Source organism: Eurosta solidaginis, chromosome 3 (genome assembly GCF_040869045.1).
Source record: "Eurosta solidaginis isolate ZX-2024a chromosome 3, ASM4086904v1, whole genome shotgun sequence".
Lineage (NCBI taxonomy): Eukaryota > Metazoa > Arthropoda > Insecta > Diptera > Tephritidae > Eurosta > Eurosta solidaginis.
Window position 1 is genome coordinate 166,323,649 of NC_090321.1, and position 20,415 is coordinate 166,344,063.

Sequence of the window (20,415 nt, forward strand, 5' to 3'; positions counted from 1 at the left end):
CCATTTCGGAAAGATCCGCGGTTTTTGCCTCAAAATCTCGTGGATCGCTCAAAAATTTTCGGGAGTAGCTCCTTGCGGAGAGAGGGAGAAATACTAAAAATGGTCACACTTTTGTAGCGTAGTTTCACCGATGGAGATGTTCTGGACTAACTCTAATACCCGTCGTCGCCACGATTTCTTTAAATCATTTGTGGCTACATGCTAGTCATGCACAAAAGCGACTTACGGTTGCTATCTATTATCTACTAATAGTCATGACTCTCGTGGCACAGTTTTAACGATTAGTATCAATGCAGGCTTATTGTTGATCGCGGCAAAGGGCGCCTTCAGTTTTCGGCTGTTTTTAAGAGCTACAATTCCCGACGTGCGAACAGTAGCAATCCCGACCACCAGTCGCTATCACGCATCCTGGCCCTTACACCATATGTCAGCACAGAAGCCATAGGACTGCGACTTACAACTCATATCTTCATCGACGTCACTTTCCTAGAAGCTCTAGGTGTAGCTCCGAAGACTTTCTGACGGATGTTTTTGTCGCGCTATGCTTCCGAGTTACACCAAAAAAAAAACACCTTGAAACGTTAGGGAGTAACTATTCGGTCATGGATACCGCCCTCCAAATCATAAGCAGTCTAAGTGGATATCATTACGTAACTCATGGGTGAAAATCGTATAATCTTTGGCGCATCTATATAATTTAAACTTTACAAGGACCGTGGATAAAAGTTTAAAAATGTAGACCAAAATTTGCATAAGTTTGTGTTCGATACATTGATCTCAACAGTCTTCGTTTCCGGCCTTCAGACAAGTTCGGCTCTCCCCTACGTTAGGGTAGTAGAACACCCGATAATTTGTTCGACTGTCTTGAGAAAGCTTTCGCTTCACCACATGGTTGATAGGATATATCCAATGTGATTCACTCCAAGGGACTAGTTGGGGATAGGGTAGCCAACTTAAGGAAATGTCAAACCGGGAGACTTGGGTGCTGAATGATGAGGTGTGAAAATCAAAATTAAGATTTCAGACGCTATTTTATAGTTAAGCAAATAAAGTGATTTTTCAAACCCTTCTCATACGTGTTGAAGACATGCATATGCATGTTAAGTTTGAGCTGAGAATCAATTTAAAGGAGAATTTAAACCACTGGGCCTACTAAAGGATTTTGCATCACTGATTTCGCTTACTCTTTCAGCCAATCGGGATATAAAATGCGGCACCTTTTTCTGGTAACTTGCTTTTTTAACAATTGAGGACAATTTGAAAATATGTTCGACTTGGCACATTTTATTTAAATTCATTGTACGTTATAAATTTTTTGAAAATAATTATTTGAAGTGAGCATTTAGATCTTAATATGTATATAAAAAACACGTGTCATTATGTTTGAGGGCAATGGACTCCTAAACTACGAACCGATTTTGAATTTCTTTTGCACCCCGTGTGTAGTTTGATCTAACTTGAAATATAGGATAGGTAACTGGGTGACTAGGGTCTCGAGATATAGGCCAAAACGTGGACCCGTGCCCCCTAGAATGTGTTTATAGAATGTGGATATCAAATGAAAGCTGTGGATGAGTGCTTTAGCAGAGGGTAATCTTTATACCCCTGGGTGACTAGGGTCTCGAGATATAGGCCAAAACGTGGACCCGGGTACCCCTAGAATGTTTTTATAGAATGTGGATATCAAATGAAAGCTGTTGATGAGTGCTTTAGTACAGAGTAATATATTATGCAGAGACGGACTGGGACTGGGATCAGGACTAGGACTGGGACTGAGACTCGGAGTGGGACTGGGACTGGGACTGGAATAAAATACATACCACCCTCTGGGACAGGCAATAAGGGATGCAGGAGAATAAGAAGACATTGAGAGAAGAGAAAAGAGAGAAGGAGATTCAGAAAGAGATAGAATGAGACGAAGATGGAGATAGATGAAGCGAAAAAGACGGAGGGAGGAGTGAATAGAAGGATTAGGAAAAAGTGAAGAGGGGGGAGGGCAGAGTCAGACGGAATAAGCTTATTAAAATGTATGCAGATAGGCCAAATTTAGGGCAGGACAACGTCTGCCGGGTCTTCTAGTTTATTATATAACTTTTATTCAAATGTTTTGTTTTAATAACTTGGTGAATTCGGTGATACGAAATCCGTGTTAAGCTTCCATTGAAGTCGCCTGTTTTCTCAAATAACTTTTGAACGGTTAGAAAGTGTTAAATTTCGCAATTGGATTTTTATAACTGGCAGTGATGCGCATCCCTTGATACCCCTTTCGACCATATCGGAAATTTTTCGAGATGAACAATAAATGGTTTTAAAAGAGTAGAAAATATAGTAACGCGCCGAACGCCGCCGCCGCCGCGCCGATATTTTTGACTTTCGGCGGCGGCGTGCGAAAAACGTCGCAAATCGGTGGCGGTACCGGCGTTTATCGGCGGCGTATATCTCTAATACATACATACCCTCTTTATTGGTTACTGATGTAGGAGCATAAATTCGAAGTTTAATTACCACAGGATACCGATTTCGCAATGAAGGCTATGTACATTTATTATGTGAAATAAACGGAGGTAGAGTTCCATGCACTGAATTCGAATGAGCTGTGCTGAAAAAAGTTCTATTATTAAATAACTTCAGTGTATGCGTCAAAAACATGCTTTCAAGTAGGAATATGTACTTAAAATATTTAAACTTTTAAACATGATGAACATTTCTTCATTTGATTCGAATTTTCTATTCTAGTTTTGTATGAAAACGGCCACAAAGTATAGATGCCATTTTAAATTAATGGACCTTTTCCAATTCGATCTTTAAATTCCGATTCGAACTACGAATCGATTCAAAATATTCGAAAATCGGCCTTAAATTTTTCCAAATTACTGCAGTTGTCGGTCATTTTTGTTACCGTTAAAAGAATTTTGTTACAAGGTTGGGATAATATTAAACAATTGGACAATCCACAACGTCTCGTGTTGTCTTAGGGAGTATTTTTTTAAATTGAATCTTTTTATTGGTACTTACCATTTTTTCTTTGTTTACGTGCATTTTGTTACAAAAATTCTTTGAAATTTTTAAAAGTATAAAAATAATTTGTTTGACAATAGCATATATGTATATAGATTGCTGATTTACATTTTTTAATAAAACTTTTTATGAGAAAGAACAACAAAGCATGCTAAGAGATTTGGAATCGTTGTATTGCTCAAATGCCATTTCTCGCATTTCTTTAAAAACCGATTTGCTGAATTTTGTGTTTTTAAGTAAAATTCTTCCATCTGACTTATAAATGTTTGGGCCCGGTGAAGACGCTCCAGTTGACATTTGGATAGAAACCGAGCTCATCTGGTAAAAACCAAAAATATCCGATTTACTATATATCGAGCCACAAACAAAAGGGGGTATAGTAACAAATGTTAACTGATTTGGGAAAAAGATAAATTTTAAAACCAATTCTAGCTAAAAAAAAATTTATTTTGTTTTGGGGACACTCTAATGTGTACAGAGTATATGTACATGTTGTAATTTGCTTTGGGGAATGAGGCGTGTAGCGGTAAAAAAATGTGAAAAATTGCAAATGATAATGGAAGTTGTGACAATAGAAACAACAACAGCAACATGAATTTAGTGACACAGTGAGTGTGGTGTTTGGCATAATTTATTGGCCGCTCAAAACCATGCACACACACACACACACGTAAACATACCAAATATCTTCGTCGTACTCACTGGCAAAGCGACTATGCGGCTAAAAGACTTTCTGGCTAGTGGGCTCGTTGGCTCGTGGTTTGATTGTCGATTGTTGTTTGCTGTTTGCGGCTGCTCACTGTCGACGTTGTTGTTGGTAATGTTGTTGCTATTAATGTCGTTGCTGGTTGTTGATGTTGTTGTTGTGCGAGTGTCCCACATGTTTGGTGTGGTGAACTATTTTTGCTCCACTTGCTCTTGCCGTTGGCCATGGCAAGTGTTTCGCAATGTTCTGCTGCAGCAGTGCCCCCACATAAATGAAATCATCGCATGGCATCGCATTCGGAACAAATCGCCGCTACAGCGCCACTATGTAAATTTGTTAGTATAGTTGCGTGCATTGAATGCCGTGATAAGCCGACGCTTAGCTACTCTGCCGATCGCATTCATTTCTCTCTGCTTTACCATAATGAGGGAAATTCCTGTTCCACTTTCTAACTGGGGAGTACGGCGCGAAAAGCAAAAATAAACTGTTGCTGTTGTTGTTGTATTACTGTTAAGCACAATTCTTATTCACCTTTCATTCGTATTTTTATATGTGACTACGTATATAAGTATGTATGTATGTGTGTTTTTGTTTTTCGCTCTCATTGAACTACTAGTTCTGAATGCCGACTTCGTTCTGTTAAAATGTGCTATGTTGTTTTTGTTGGGTGAGACTGTAAGGCAGGCATGTAGGATTATATTGTATTTGGCCTATGTCGCATAACAGGAACAATGTCACCCACTTTCAAATCGCTGAAACGTCAAAAATATGTCAAGTTCCGATAAAGTCATGCATGCATACATTCACATATAAAAATATGAATTAATCACATTGGCGGAAGAGAATTCATTACACTTTTTTCTATAAAAAAACCATGAAGCTATTGCCAGAACAAATCATACAAGCACGGGTAATGTGTGTTTCATGTTTTGTCAATATAAAAATGAGGTAATGACGTAAAAATCACTTCCCTTGGTGCATCACTTTCAGATGGCACCGCGGTAAGGAAGGTGACATTTTGCAAAAAATGTACAGCCACGGCCAGTGCTTTAGTGCACTGAAGTATGTATACACCGTAATTTAAGGTAAAGAAGGGAAGGAAAATCTCGGAATTTGGAAAAAAAAGCTGGAACACTAATGGTTTGGTTATGTATATTAACGAAAAAAAAATCAAAAGCCGGGTTCGAGAGTTTTCGACTGGTGTCATTTCAGACAGGGGGACAGACAGAGAAATGTGTAAGAGGTGTTCATACACAGTTTTGTCGAAAGTCAACTTCGAAACTCAGCGTTTATTACGCAAATATGGAAAGCGGGGTTAGAGCTGCAGTCACGGTAAGAAACACCTACACTCGTGTATGCTATCTACCCTCAGCACCGAAGCCTAGCGGTGGTCGCAATATAGGGGAAGAAATAACCGTCCCTAGTTCTGGCATCCTCCTACATGGCCCACAACGTGGAGGCCCCACCAGAGGAGTTCCAAAGGCTGATGGATCTAGAAGGGTGCAGAGGACGACTTGTCTTAGGCGCGGATGAGAATGCGCATCACAGCTTATGTGAAGGAGAAGTTATAAATTATAGAGGTGAGTCCGTTTTATTTTATACTACAGAGTAGTCTACAGGTAGCCAACAGGGGTAGCGTGCATACATATTGTAACGAATGTTAGCAGCACTGAGCGATGCTATCGTCTCTAAGCCGATGCTAAGCAGTGACGTGAATTGACATCCATAGATCAATCACTATGTATCTACATAAACGAAACAATAATTGCGTCTACACCAGGGCCATTCATTTCATAGCACAATTGTGCCCTCTCAAGTCACACGCATATGATTCGCTCTGTCGTCGTTAATTGAGTTATGCGGCAGTTACCCACGAACGTACGTAGAAAAAACGTGTCAGCTGACACGACCTATCTTATGAGTGTGCAATGTAAACGAAAACTCACCGACGTGCAACGCCCGTACGTACGTAGCCCGGAACGTAGAAATCAAAACAATTTTGATTTTTTCCGTAAGAACGTGTCAGCTGATCGCTCTCTCACTAGACAGAGTTGCCTAGTAAACTTTTGTGCGCTAATTTTTGACCGTTTGCAGTTTTATGCAAAAACGCCTAATTAAAGTTTGAAAAATTGTGGAAATAATTCGAAATAATTATGTAAAAGTGCTGATTATAAATATTTAATCTATTTATACTTATTTAATATGTATTCCGGCCTTTTACAATATCAAAAATTAAATTGGAAAAAGTTGATGTTTCCATAAGCATACATGCAAAATGGACAATGGCAACAGTGCTTGTCTGTAAACAATACACACACAAATATGTTATGTACATTTACACAAACGCACACATTGATTCCTACGGGCTTGAGAGTTCGGTCAAACGTGCTTCGTACGACAAACGTCCTTACGTACGGCACACGTCGGTGGGTAACTGCCGCATTAGTCGTCGCTTAGCACTTGGCGTAGCAACATCAGTGGTGGGCATTGTTTACTATATAGTTTGGCAGCTTAAGTAGAGGTTATGTTGCGAATAGTGTGGAAGGCAGTGGACTAGGCAGTCGAATGTCATATAATGAAGGAATGGTGTTCGGAGATTTTTCAAAGTTAAAAAAAAAAATGATAAAAGCTTTAATATAAATAAAACTATTGTTTTAATAACAACAAAAACGCCATATATATTCTGTGTACATAAATTTGTAAGGATTATCTCACTTTAAAATTTGAATTAAATAATCTAAAGTTTTTTTTGAAACTGAGTCGAGAACTGTGCGTGTGAATTTTCACCGATCAGCTGTTAGTTGCGCTACTTGGTAAAATTTACAATGGTGGTGGGTATCGGCAGATCGGTATCAAAATATGTATGAAAAATTATGCGCGATACATATGCTCGTTGTTAGCTCGTTGCTTGCTAGTAAGCGACTAAATGAAAAATCAATTCACCCGCACGATCATCGCGATGATTGCGCTCTCACTAATACAGATGCACTTTCAGTTTTGAATGGCCCTGGTCTACACATATGTACCATGTACGTATACGAGCAGCGGAGAGTCAATGCACAAACACATGCATATATCTGAGATACTCCTGAAAGTATGCAATGAGAAAAACTATAAAATTGTGCAATTGTAGTTACAGCATAGCGGAACGATACAAGGTGGCAGCATGGTGACATACCTACAAACATAAATAAAAATTTCATGTACTTTGTTTTTGTAAATTCGATGGACAAATGTCAAAATCGTACTGCGCCGTATTTTGATGTATCAAATCAAATAAAAAAAGCTTAAAATTAGCTGTCCCATGCTGCCACCTTGTATCGTTGCGCCATGAGTTACAGCTGAGAAGTTTGAGAGCTGCTGGACTAGTAGATTCTGGAAGCGCCTAGAAGATGCGAACGTTGAAATCCAAGAGTATAAAAGGCGGCAATTGTAGAGGCCCTGGAATTCAGTTTGATTTGAGTTTCGATTAAGACGATATCTAGCGAGCAATAGCAGTATTATTTTGAAAGTCAATTTCATTTGAGCTATCAGTTTGGTTATTAAGCAAGCTATTCGTTGCACAGTTTGAGTGTTATTGTGAAGTACTTTAATAAAGGCCATTTTGCATTATTACATATTGGAGTTATTTATTCAACAGTTTAGTGATTAGCAAAACGGCAAATAAGAGGATTGCAAGTAAATTCGTCACAATTGGTGTCAGAAGAGGAATTGTTGAATAAATTCCAGAGGACAACAAGGACATGGCAAAGTTCAGTGAATTGAAGATCCAGCAACTGAAGAAGGAGTTGGAGAGCCGTGGTTTGAATACAACCGGCATTAAACTCGAACTTCAGGCACGACTACGAGAGGCAATGGAAGCAGAAGGAATTAACGTGGAAGAGTATGTCTTTCATCTTGATGTCGACGAGACAACAACAATTGAAGAGAAAAACGAAACATTGCAGACAGTTACGAGCACAGACTTGAACATGATATTGGCTGCAATATCTGCACAAACATCGACAGTAGCATCAATGTCGTCGCAATTGGCATCCCAACTGGAAGCGCAAGAGGCAGGTATAGCAGAAATGTCATCACAAATATCCACAAATATGTCATCACAGCTAGAAGAACAGAAGACATATATGGCATCCAAGATGGAATCACAGGAGACACGTATTGCAGAAATGTCATCTGAAATAACAGCGAAGATTTGAGCACAAGAGGCACGAATATCCGAAATGTCAGCGCAAATTTCAGCACAGATATCATCGCAGATCTCTGCTCAACTGGAAGAGCAAGAAGGTCGTATTTCCTCGAAGTTGGAGGCGCAAGATACAAAAATTTTACAGTTTGAAGAAAAAATCGAGGCCGAGGTGGATGTTTTGAGAGGACGTATCGAGCAGTTGCAACTAAATCGCCCAGCAGTTTCAACGAGTAATCCAAAGGTAAAAACACCATCCTTTGACGGTTCTATTCCTTTCCAGGTCTTTAAGCTACAATTTGAGAAGACCGCAACAGTGAACAACTGGAATGCTGAAGATAAAGTTGCTGCACTCTTCGTAGCATTGAAAGGACCAGCTGCCGAAATCTTACAGACTATTCCAGAGTACGACGGGAACAGCTATGAAGCATTGATGGCCGCTGTCGAGAGACGTTATGAAAGCGAGCATAGAAAACACTTTGCAGGAGTTTGCCTCGGATGTTGAAAGGTTGGCACATTTGGCAAATGCGGACGCACCCGTGGAGTACACCGAGAGGGTAAAAATCCAGAGTTTTATAAATGGCATACGGGACGTAGAAACGAAGCGAGCGACATATGCAAACCCAAAACCTACATTCGCAGAAACGGTATCCCATGCACTGACTCAAGAAACAGCATTGCTTCTGTGTAAGCCAGTTTTCAAAGCACGCCGTATGGAAGTAGAAAGGCCAGAGTGGGTAGACGCAATATTGGAGGCGCTGAAAGGATCCCAAAAGCGGAGTGAAAAAGGTATCAAATGCTTCAAATGCGGGAAGTAGTTCCAACAATGGGGGTGGCCGTAAACGCAAAGCTTGAGGAAATGAGCAAGAGCGTGTCGGATGTAAAGAACGAAAACTTGCCCCGGCTATTGAATGTCCTGTGATATCTGTGTCGGAAATTGGAAGGAAATCAAGCAGTCTTACCGTCAGAGGGAATGTGGATGGTAAAGAACGTGTACTGACTGTAGATACGGGCGCATCTCATTCCTTGATCCGATCTGACTTGGTCAACAGGAGAATGAAACCGTTACCTGGAGCAAAGTTGCGTACGGTCACTGGCGAGTATAACCAAGTTCAGGGAGAAGTGATATGTGAAGTCTTGATTGGAAAGGTCACGGTTCTTCACAAATTCGGTGTGGCGAAGATCGTTGAAGAAGTCATATTTGGAGTGGACTTCATGGTTGACCACGACATCAAGATCGATATGCAGAGAAGGGTGATGCGTTATGAGAACCAGGATATACCACTTAACTTCAAGTTGGAGAAAGGGTTCAGCAGTAATCGAGTAATGGTGGAGAAGACTCGACAAAGGCCACGAAAGTCAAAAGAAAAGGTTGATGGATCGAATGGGCCAAATAAACCGAAATTAAAAGTACCTACGAGAAAAGGGACCGGCATCGACAAAGCCTAATGGACGCACTAAAATAACTGAAAGAATTTTTGAGATGGAATGCAAGGGTGGTTTCAAGCCAGCGCACTACTGTTTGGAAACGTCCAGACGATAATGATGATGCAAAGTCAATCCGTCAAGTGCAAGCTCGGCGAAGAAGTTCATTGGCCAAACAACAGAGTGCGAGGGAACGATCAAGACTAATGAGTAGTAAGATGAAACGCAGGTACAATGAGAACAAAAATTCGGAAGGTTTCTTGGAGAGAGCTTTGGTACTGTTATACAACCCTCGCCGGCGGAAAAGTGTTCCATCCAAGATTCGGTGCAGTTGGGAAGGCCCGTACAAAGTTGTGAAGAAGATCAGTGATACCATCTATCGCATACAAACCACTGGGAAACCACGGATTAGAAGAGTGGTTCATTTGGAAAGGCTGGCAGCGTATAGATCGAGAGATTTGTCTGATCGGGACGATCAGACTTAGGTGGAGAGCAGTGTAACGAATGTTAGCAGCACTAAGCGATGCTATCGTCTCTAAGCCGATGCTAAGCAGTGACGTGAATTCACATTCATAGATCAATCAGTATGTATCTACATAAACGAAACAATAATTGCGTCTACACATATGTACCATGTACGTATACGAACAGCGGAGAGTCAATGTACAAACACATGCATATATTTGAGATACTCCTGAAAGTATGCAATGAGAAAAACTATAAAATTGTGCAATTGTAGTTACAGCTGAGAAGTTTGAGAGCTGCTGGACTAGTAGATTCTGGAAGCGCCTAGAAGATGCGAACCTTGAAATCCAAGAGTATAAAAGGCGGCAATTGTAGAGGCGCTGGAATTCAGTTTGATTTGAGTTTCGATTAAGACGATATCTAGCGAGCAATAGCAGTATTATTTTGAAAGTCAATTTCATTTAAGCTATTAGTTTGGTTATTAAGCAAGTTTGGGTGTTATTGTGAAGTACTTTAATAAAGGCCATTTTGCATTATTACATATTGGAGTTATTTATTCAACAGTTTAGTGATTCGAACTTAGCAAAAGGGCAAATAAGAGGATTGCAAGTAAATTCGTTACAATATGTTGGGCCTACGTCAGGCAATGTGCTTGATATCATATTGAGTTCTGAGCAAGATATATCTGACCATGCATATATTAGCTTCAGAAACTCTCTTAAGAGTGTAGAGAAGGGGAAAACCTTTAGGAACCCAGGGCAACGGAGTGGTACACATTTCATAAAAGTGTATCAGGAAGACTTGGGTAGCCTAAAGAGATTACCACCGTAGACCAGTTGGAGCTGTGCAACAAGTTCTTATGAAATGCGCTGGCAACTGCGTGTAACAAAGCTTGTACTCTGAGAAGATTCAAGGGGAAAGCAAAGCCATCATGGTGGAGTAAGGAGCGGACTCTTCTTAGGGGATAGGTGAAAGAGATTTTTAAGCTGGCAAAATTTGCGGAAAGTGGGGAGTGCTGGGAAGAATACAGAGATCTCTTGAGGATCTGTAAATGTGAAATCAAAAGTTCAAAGCGGGTTGCATGGAAGAAATTCTGTGCCGACATAGACTGCTGCAGCGAAACGGCAAGACTAATAAAAAAGGACGATGAAGTAGTGAAGAGTCCTTTGAGGCACTTGTTAACACGCACTTCCCATTGAAAAAGTTATGTAATCACGTCTAAAATCCTAATACGAAGCTAGAGGTACCAGGATTGGTGACAAATACCAAAATGGAATGGGCAATAAACGCTGTGCCAAGTTCAAATCGCCGAGTCTAGATGGGATATTTCCTGCTATGCTGCAGATGGCCGGTGGAACGATTATAGAATGGCTAAGAATAATATTTGAGGGTGGCATACAACTGAATCACGTCCCGCAATCTTTCAGAACGGCTCGAGTGGACTGCATACCGGTAGCGGGAAAAGCCAGTCACCTGCATCCGAAAGACTACAGGTCTATTAGTTTGACATCTTTTCTGTTGCTAGAGAGATTAATAGATGTGCATATAAAATCAAATATGATCGAGGAATTATCTCTTCACCACGACACGTTTACACCAAAGGCAAGTCAGTCGATACTGCATTGCAAAAGGTGGTCATGAATATAGAGAAAGCCCTGGAATACCAGGAATATATTTTTATGAACATAGCCGGAGCTTTCGACAATATCTCGATAAAAGCAATCATGGACAGTCTCAAATTGATTGAAGTTCATACAGCTTTAACAAATTGGATCGGCTCCATGTTAAGCTGCAGAATGATCACATTGTAATAGACCCCATTAATATCTGTAAACAGAGGAACGCCGTAGGGTGGGGTGCTATCACCAATGCTATGGATGCTAGTTATAAACCAATTGCTTTGACGGAGGACCAGTCATCATAAGCGGCAGATGCCTAACAACAATCAGCTCTCTGATGGATCCGGCTCTTCGGCATGTACATGCCTGGGCATGTGCAGTCGGGTCAACCGCAAAAGCGGAAAACCAATCTAGTATTATTTACTATGAAATATAAGGTCCCTAACCGCTTAAACGACTTTTGTCGTCCAACAAGTCGTGACAGTATTTCTTCGTTGGGCTATCTAGCGCCAATTGTCAGACCAGGGGAATTTAAATTGTTTTCCACCTGCTCCTTCTAGCAGAGTGGGCCGCCCTCTCTTCGGCTTCCATAGGGGGTTTCGATAAAAGTACTTTCTTAACATGGCCTAGCCAGCGTAGCCGCTGTGCTTTAAAAAAAAATCTTTTGAAGGGCACTCCCTGAGGAGGATAAATGAATAATAGTGCATGATCTAACTTAGTTCACCGAGAGAAGACTTTACTTTTCAATTGCCTACTTAGTCCAAAGTAGCATTTGTTGGCAAGAGTGATTCTTCTCTGTATTTCAAGACTGGCGTAGTTGTTTGTGTAAACGCTGCTTCCCAAATAAGCAAAGTCTTTTACTATTTCGAAATTATGGCTGTCAACAGTTGCGTGGTTGCCAAGACACGGATGTCAATGTCGTCAGCATGATATAAAATTGTTTAAGAGCGGTTAGGTAGCAGAGCTAGCACAATTTTCTGCTGCATAAAATCGCACGATAGGGGGTTGCATTGCCTAAAACCTGGTTTAGTTTCGAACAGCTCGGATAAGTCTTTCCCAATTAACTGAGCTCATGGTATTGTATAACGTCATTTTGCACAGACGGCCTTATACGCGAAATTAAGAAAGTTAATTCCGTGATAGTTGGCGCAGTTTGAGGACCTCGCCATATTTTGCAAAGAAGCTGATGCATGCGTCCTACGGTCTCCCCGCATTTGAAAAGCTCCGCAAGCAATTCAGAAGTGCCTGCGGCCTTGTTGCTTATTCCTTTGGTTATTGATATTCTGACTTCGTCATAATCGGATGTGTGAACATTAATTCCATAGTCATCGATTGCGGGATCAGATTAGTCTTCCCTGTATAACGCTGTTCTCATTTAGGAGGACAGGTTCTGTTCACTCCATAATCTCAGTACTCCCTAGGCATAGGTAAGGGGGCACCGTTTTCGTTCTTACAGGCTAGCAGCTTAAGCTCCTCCGACTACCGTCTTTCTGCCTCAGATCTGTTGTTCCTGTAAAGCCGCCTCGCTTCCCTTTTCAACTCGCTGTAGCTTTCACATGCTCTTCTTGTTTCGTTCATTTTTAACGAAGCCCTTTATGATGCTCCCTTTCTTTCTGTCGCGACTCGAGCCTTAATATTTAACATCGATAATATTAAACTAAACATTATAGTGAAAATCAGCTAGTTGAGCGGACTCAGTATCTGAGGTAATACGTCTATCTCGTTTATGTTCAAGTTTTGACTCTCCTGCGAAAAATTGTTTAAAATAAATTTTTTGAAGCAGATTTTAGCAGATTCTTTAACTTCATACATTTCTGACAAATTTTAAAAATAGCTCTTAGGCCGGGTTAGCTTAAATTTAGGTACCTAAACTAATATTCTACTGGAACTTTCCAGAATTGCTACAATGTATCAGAAGTTACTAGTACGCAAAGGTATTCTAATTTTAATTGGATAACGGTAGTACGTAATGACATAAAACAATCTAGATAGACATACATATACTTCATTATATGAAAATTATGAGCATCGAAATTAATTTTAATTGAGCGAAAAATAGAATTTTTTAAAGAATTTTGGAAAATGGCCTTAGCATCGCCCGCATTCAGAAGAAATTTAGCATGGGAGTGATGTCATTCCCATTATATGAAAGCTAACAAAATCGGTTGATATAATATCTAGATAAGAGAAGAATTTCCACACACCCACAGAGACCACACCCCATTTTTTTTTTTAAATGTTGCCTAAAACCTTAACAATCACAAGATTGGCAATATATATTTATGACACGTAACTTCATTACGGTTATAGATACATTAGTGCATGGTACGAAAATTAAAAAAGAAAAGTGTAAGTAGTCCTGGTCCGCTTCTTTTAATTAAGCTATTCACAAAACTTTCAATATTGTAACGAATTTACTGGCAAATCCGATTTGCAATCTTCTGCTAACGTTCGTATCGCTAAACTGTTGAATAAATAACTCCAATATTGAATAATGGAAAAATGGCCTTTATTAAAGTACTTCACAATAACACTTATACTTTGCACTAGCCTGCTTAATAATGAAACTATACTATTGCCCGACAGATTGCGTGCTGAATCAAAAACTGATTATAGCGCCTCTACCGCTGGTGCTTTTATACTCTATGATTTCCTCGTGGCATCTTCTAGGCTCTTCCAGAATTTACTTGGCTACCGCCATATAATTATAACTACAGATATAAATATAGCTTCTCATATGCGTTTATTTGTGAGCGACACTTCAACAATTACAATTGCATACTTTTGGGAGCATTCTCTGCTGCGTGTACGTACATATTTGTAGACAAAATGTTTTATTCGTTTATGTAGCTACAAGTGACTGTCTGCTTTATTGTTGTTGTGACTTCATTTACTTAGCATCAGACTAGGGATGTGAGTGTCACTTAGTGTCACTCATATTCGTCACAATATCAAAGTTGAACAATAAGGACAAAATTCCAAGAGAAGAAACGTTTTTTCTTTGTATACGAGAGCGCAAGCTGATTTAGGTTTCGCCCAAACTAAGACCTTTTACTTGATTCTTTTGCACCCCTTACCGGCAGTTTTCAATGATTTAGGTTATTTATGTATTTAGGTATCAATTTATTAATTCAAAGCTGGAATCATTTATCAATAGGCCGATAAAACAAAACCAATTTTTAATAAACCAAAAGGACATGGAAATGTCAAAAAGTAGTTGACAATAACCAAAAAATCCAAAATCATCAGTGATTTGCGCAACGTACATAGTTAGTAAAGAGGAATAGAAGGAGCGATTTATCAGTCAAACAAACCAAAGCAATGTGCTTAAAGCGTACTGATGATGAAGGCTTAGCAACCTTCGAAATTGATCTATCTGCGCTGCTAAACTAATTTCTTTTAAGTGATGAGTAAAGTATTTTTTTATCGGAGCCCTCCTATCGAAGCAGATGAAGAGGGCGGCCCAGACTCCGCTGGAAGGAGCAGGTGGAAAACGATTGAAATTCCCTTGGTGTGTCCAATTGGTGCCAGTTAGCATAGCGAAAAAGCGACTGGCGCCAATTAAGTAAATAAGTAAGCAAAGTATTCTTAATGTGATGCAAGTGTAAAGTATATAAAAATGTCGAATTCATAATAAAGTTTGCATGAAATCTTCAGAAGTTGTGTACCTAAGCTAGCTGATATGGAAACTTGAATTAATTTTTTTAATGCTGAACTAAATTTTGATACATCACATCTTCATCTAATCCAATGCTCTTCTTTTAATCGCTCACTCCGATCAAGAAAATAAAAAAGCCTTCGTGTAGCAAAACCGATCTTCAACATTTGATTCAAGGTTGGAAACGGTTCATCTTGAAATACATACGTATATATACATATATATACATGTACTTATGCATACGCTTTTATGGTGCGCGTTGATATGTACTTGGATAGCTGGAGGTTTTCTGTTTGAAATGCATGCATCTTATTAGAAAAAAAAACTGGTTTCAATAAAAGAAATAATTCATACTACACACATTCGTACTCGTATGTATGCATGGATAAATTAAGCTTTAAATGAATGTTTACCAACAACAACGTAACAGATTAATCTTTTCCTTTCCTTTGATAAATTAGAGGCCACCCGGTTAACCCAAATATAATAAATATTATGTTATATTAATTATGTAGGCCACATTAAGAAGTGTTAGTATGCATAAGTGGCCATACATATATGTACATATGTTTGCCTTGTGTCACACAGCGGTAATTACAGTCAACCGTATATAACGAATACGTTTCATTACGGTTAAAAGTTTTAACCTATATTTAAAACTGTTTGGGACTTCAAATAAAGAACTGAAAGGGGTTTGCTTTTAAGATGAATGGTTTAAAACTGAAACTCCTGCATTGTTCAATTTTCAAACCCAAAGCATTTTGATTTGAAACCAAATTTTGTTTCAAATTTAGTCCATATTGAACCAAAGCCATTGTAAACCTTAACAAGAAGCGCAACTAACATGTGATCGCTTAAATTTAGCATACACACACAAACATCACTAATCTCTGTATTATGAAAATCTGTAAGGAAATTCATGTGGAATTGTTTAGCAGATATAAACTGTGATAATTTTGGAAAATATAGCATCTCTTAAAATACTGCAACAAGAAACCAATGACTTCTACTAAAAAGAAAAATTTTTGCAATCATCCAATACCTGTTATTGACAGTTAAAATTTATTTATCTTCTTTTTTTCTAGAAATGATCTAACAAAGTTAATTATTTCATTCCTTCTCCTCTAAATTGAAAAAGTTGTGAGTATTTTTTTCTTTTGATTCAAGGCGAATTCAGTACAAGGTGTTGTTATCTCATCAGCTGATTGCTTCTTCTTGATAATTTACAAGCAACGCCTTCTTTTGATGTTTAAAATTTTTTGGTCTTGTTTAGTGAAATAATTTAGCTCAGCTTCTGATGATGTCGAAATTTTCAAACGCAATTTCAATCTTTTCAGTGTAATTTTCAAACTCTCTGTAATTTATTTATTCTTTTGTGTCGTATTTTCTATAATTTGACAGGCCCACCAAAACCTCGATTTGGTTTTGAATATAAACCGCGGTATTTTGAAATCAGACGTAGCAAATTGAATGGTTTCAAATTTTCTTGAAAAACGTTAAAAAACCTGCATAGACCGATGACCGATTTAAAATATAGACTCAAACTTCTAACGGTGCTTTATTTTCCTAAATACCTCAGTGTGCCTCGTAGCAGTACTTTTGGTAATAGCTCTGCAGAGAAAATGCGAGATAGTCACGCAAAACGACAGTTTCGCAGTACATACATAAATTAGAACTAGGACAGAATTGGAACTAGAACTGCCTCTTAATGCGATAGTTCTGTGCTAGTTTGGAACTAGTACGAGTTGCTGCAGGGAGCGATTTTAGTTTGCATTTTCTTATTATCTTGACTCATTCGCCAAACAATGGGTAAGTTTATAGCTCAATGGAAATTTTGTTGAAACGTGATTTCGAAACTTCCCGCGTTTGGTATGAAACTTATAAATAACTACATGAGAGATATTTCTTTTGTAGCTCAATCGAAATCTCTCAAATATTGATTGCATACCATCTGTTCCGTGCGACTTTTTGTCATATGTGTTAAACTGCAATTAAACTCTTAACCGCATTTTAGATTTCAAGTCGCTAGTTCAGCAGGAAGTTACTTAAAGGGCAACATAAGATTCCGAATATCGTATATATTTTCTAATAACCTTGCTCGTGTGCTAGCGGACATTATTTAAATGAAAAAATGTCTTGGTGCGTTAGACTAAGTGTAAGGTTTCAAGTTTCCAGCTTAATGAGAGAAATATCTAGCTCGCTGGGAGGTTACTTAAAACTCGATTGCAAAATATCCAAATTCCTCAAAAATCGATAGCAAGATTTCCCAATATTGCGCTGAATTTTGCGGACATACATATATGAAAGCGACCTAATATAAGGTATAAGTAAGAATCTAATCATGCGCATCGTTAGAAACTTTTTTTACCATCTTTAAAACTTCAAATTTTTTCGTTTACATTGTTTTTCGCGTCAACCAATCTATTCGCCACGCAAAAGCTTAGTGGGTGATGAACATACACCATGGCGTATGAGCAACAAAGTCCTTACTGAAATTCGATGAAATACTTTTGTTGGCGTAACGGCGTCTTAATAAACTATATATGTACATATGCTTTAGAACTCATTAACCACTGTGGAAGGCATTTTTGTATTGGTGATGAGCCAAATGTGGAGCTCATTTTAAGCTTTTAAGGCCCGGCTTTTCAGAAAGTGTTTAAAGTCAAGTTAAAGTTAATTGTAGTATATATATCTACCCTTGCCATTTTGGTCGATAAATAATATTTTACTGCTCTTCTCAGTTTAAGCGGCCAAAGAGGCAGCGTTGACTTCTAGTCAACTTTAACTGGAGTTTAAATTCGCAATGAAAACCCGGACGTGAACAAATTTTGGAGTGAAACGGTTTTTATGATAGTAAATATGTACAAAGAACATATTTTTTGTTTAGGCTATTTTAAACGTTTCTTTGCTGATATGAAATTGCAAAGATGCACTCACAAAAGCTGATCAATATAGATACATAAAACGAATTCTAAATATATATTTCTATGCACGTTGCACAGCGGGTTAGGAGGTCAGAATATACCCGCGGTAGGTATGCCTGTCGTGGCGGCCACCGTGGTGTGATGGTAGCGTGCTCCGCCTATCACACCGTATGCCCTGGGTTCAACTCCCGGGCAAAGCAACATCAAAATTTTAGAAATAAGATTTTTCAATTAGAAGAAAATTTTTCTAAGCGGGGTCGCCCCTCGGCAGTGTCTGGCAAGCGCTCCGATTGTATTTCTGCCATGAAAAGCTCTCAGTGAAAACTCATCTGCCTTGCAGATGCCGTTCGGAGTCGGCATAAAACATGTAGGTCCCGTCCGGCCAATTTGTAGGGAAAAATCAAGAGGAGCACGACGCAAATTGGAAGAGAAGCTCGGCCTTAGATCTCTTCGGAGGTTATCGCGCCTTACATTTTTAGGTATGCCTGTCGTAATAGGCGAATAAAATACCAGATTCAAGGGGCTGTGTAGAGCAACCCATTTAGGTTGCCAGCGCAATATATAGCTTCCCCAAACTCAATTGTCAACCTCACCTATCCGCGGCGAATCCTGTTTAACTAACATACGAGGCTCTGGCAACCCCAAGCTCCTCATGGAACTTGTGGATGGGGAGGGAGTGATGGCCTGAAGGTTTAATGTGGCCATATAAATCGTTCCCTAGATGGTCGGGCTAGCACCTTAATGGTGCTGTGTTACCGGAGCGTACCGGATCTGTATCCGGCGAAGGACCATCACATCGATAACACTTCCCAAAGCCTTCGGAGAGAAACCTTATCGCTACAACAAGAACAACAACAACAACAACAACATGCACATTTTAAAGTACAAATGATTGTGTATTCCTCATCTACATCACAACCAAGTCATTAGGTCAAGTTTTGAAATAAAACTAGCTCATATCCCAAATTCATAAATAGTATCTTGTTGAAAATGTATCACACACTTATACATATGTACGTAGGTAGATAACTAAGTATTTATAACTCATACATATAGTATGTTCATAGGTACAAAGCAACATACAGAAAGTTCACATGCTTTGGTGTGCTGGTAAACGAATTGGTATGAGAGAGCGTATTTCGTTTTCTATTTTTCTACTCTACTCTTTAACACTTTGAAGTTATTCATGTCAGTATGTCAGTGACACATCTGCTTAGCATTTTTATATGCTAGATTATGCCGCACAAAAATCGGGTGACCACCAAGTCAACAAACCAGTAAAATAAATAGACATTAAACCTAAATTAGATGGGCCTTATTAATGGTTATGGACCTTTGTATACATAACTATTTTTCACATACATATATCGTAGGAATATTTAGTAAATGTAATTCACTGTGCATAACACTACATATGCACATAAGAATATGACTAATATAAAATTAGGTTCTTTAGGTGCTTTAAGGATAAAAAATTTACTTAAAATCAGTAGCTTGCACGAAGTTCGTTGAAAAGTTTTAAATTAATGCTCAGACCAGGAAAACAAAACCGTACAACCAAGCTATTTGAAGGAAGTGGTGGTAGGGTGCTTCGCCTACCAAACCCAGGGTTCTGTGCAAAGCAACATCAAAAATTTAGAAAATAGTGTTGTAAATTTGTAAAAAAAATCTTAAAAGCGAAGTCGCCCTAGGTAAGCACTCAAGTGTATGCCATGAAAAGCTTTTCAGTGAAAATTCATCTGCCTTCCAGAAAATATGTAGGTCCCATCCCGACAATTTGAAGGGAAAATAAAAAAGAGCACGACGAAAATTGATGTTGTTGGGACTCGTTACTTTATATGTTTCAATACAGTTTAATAAAAAATTATATTCGGGCGAAACCGAACATTGTATACCCAGCGTGCGGTTTCATAAAAATATTAGGATACATTTGAAAAGAAATTTCAAGAACATTAATTAATATGAGAGCTGAAATATACTACCTATAAATATGCCAATATCGTCTTCTGTAATCAGCTATAAAACACTTGGTAAAAAGAGCGGACCAGGACCATTTACAGTTTTTTAAACAAATATGTTGCCAACTTTGTGATGGTTAAAACTTGGAGAAATCTAAAAAAAAAATGGTATGTTGGTTAAAGAAATTTCCTCAAATGTAAATATAATACCAAGAACCATTATTCTACAAAATTGCAAAGTGATACTAACTGCTTCCAAAGTACGGCTTGCCCAGCCTTTAAACTTTCTTCTCCATAATTTGGGCGGTGCCACGCCCAATTTTAAATATTATATTAAATTTTTATTATGTTTTTGTCTAAAAACAATCCTTATACCAAATTTCGTTATGATTGGTCGATTGTGTTCGATTAATGGCACTTATAGTATTAAATTAAAAAAAAAAGAACCCACCGTGT

At 38.7% G+C, this 20,415-nt stretch overlaps 1 protein-coding gene across 16 annotated transcripts in view; it reads left to right on the forward strand.

Moving 5' to 3' along the window:
• The window catches only part of LOC137244578 (zinc finger protein ztf-16), an 85,859-nt gene that overhangs the window by 34,611 nt on the left and 30,833 nt on the right, over positions 1-20,415 (forward strand). The window contains exon 1 of one of the 16 annotated variants that reach the window (XM_067773777.1): positions 20,024-20,127. The exons of the other annotated variants lie outside the window; for them this stretch is intronic. The gene's annotated coding sequence lies outside the window, so the exon portion shown is untranslated. Of the gene's footprint in view, positions 1-20,023; positions 20,128-20,415 lie in introns of those variants that run through there. 16 annotated transcript variants of the gene reach the window in all.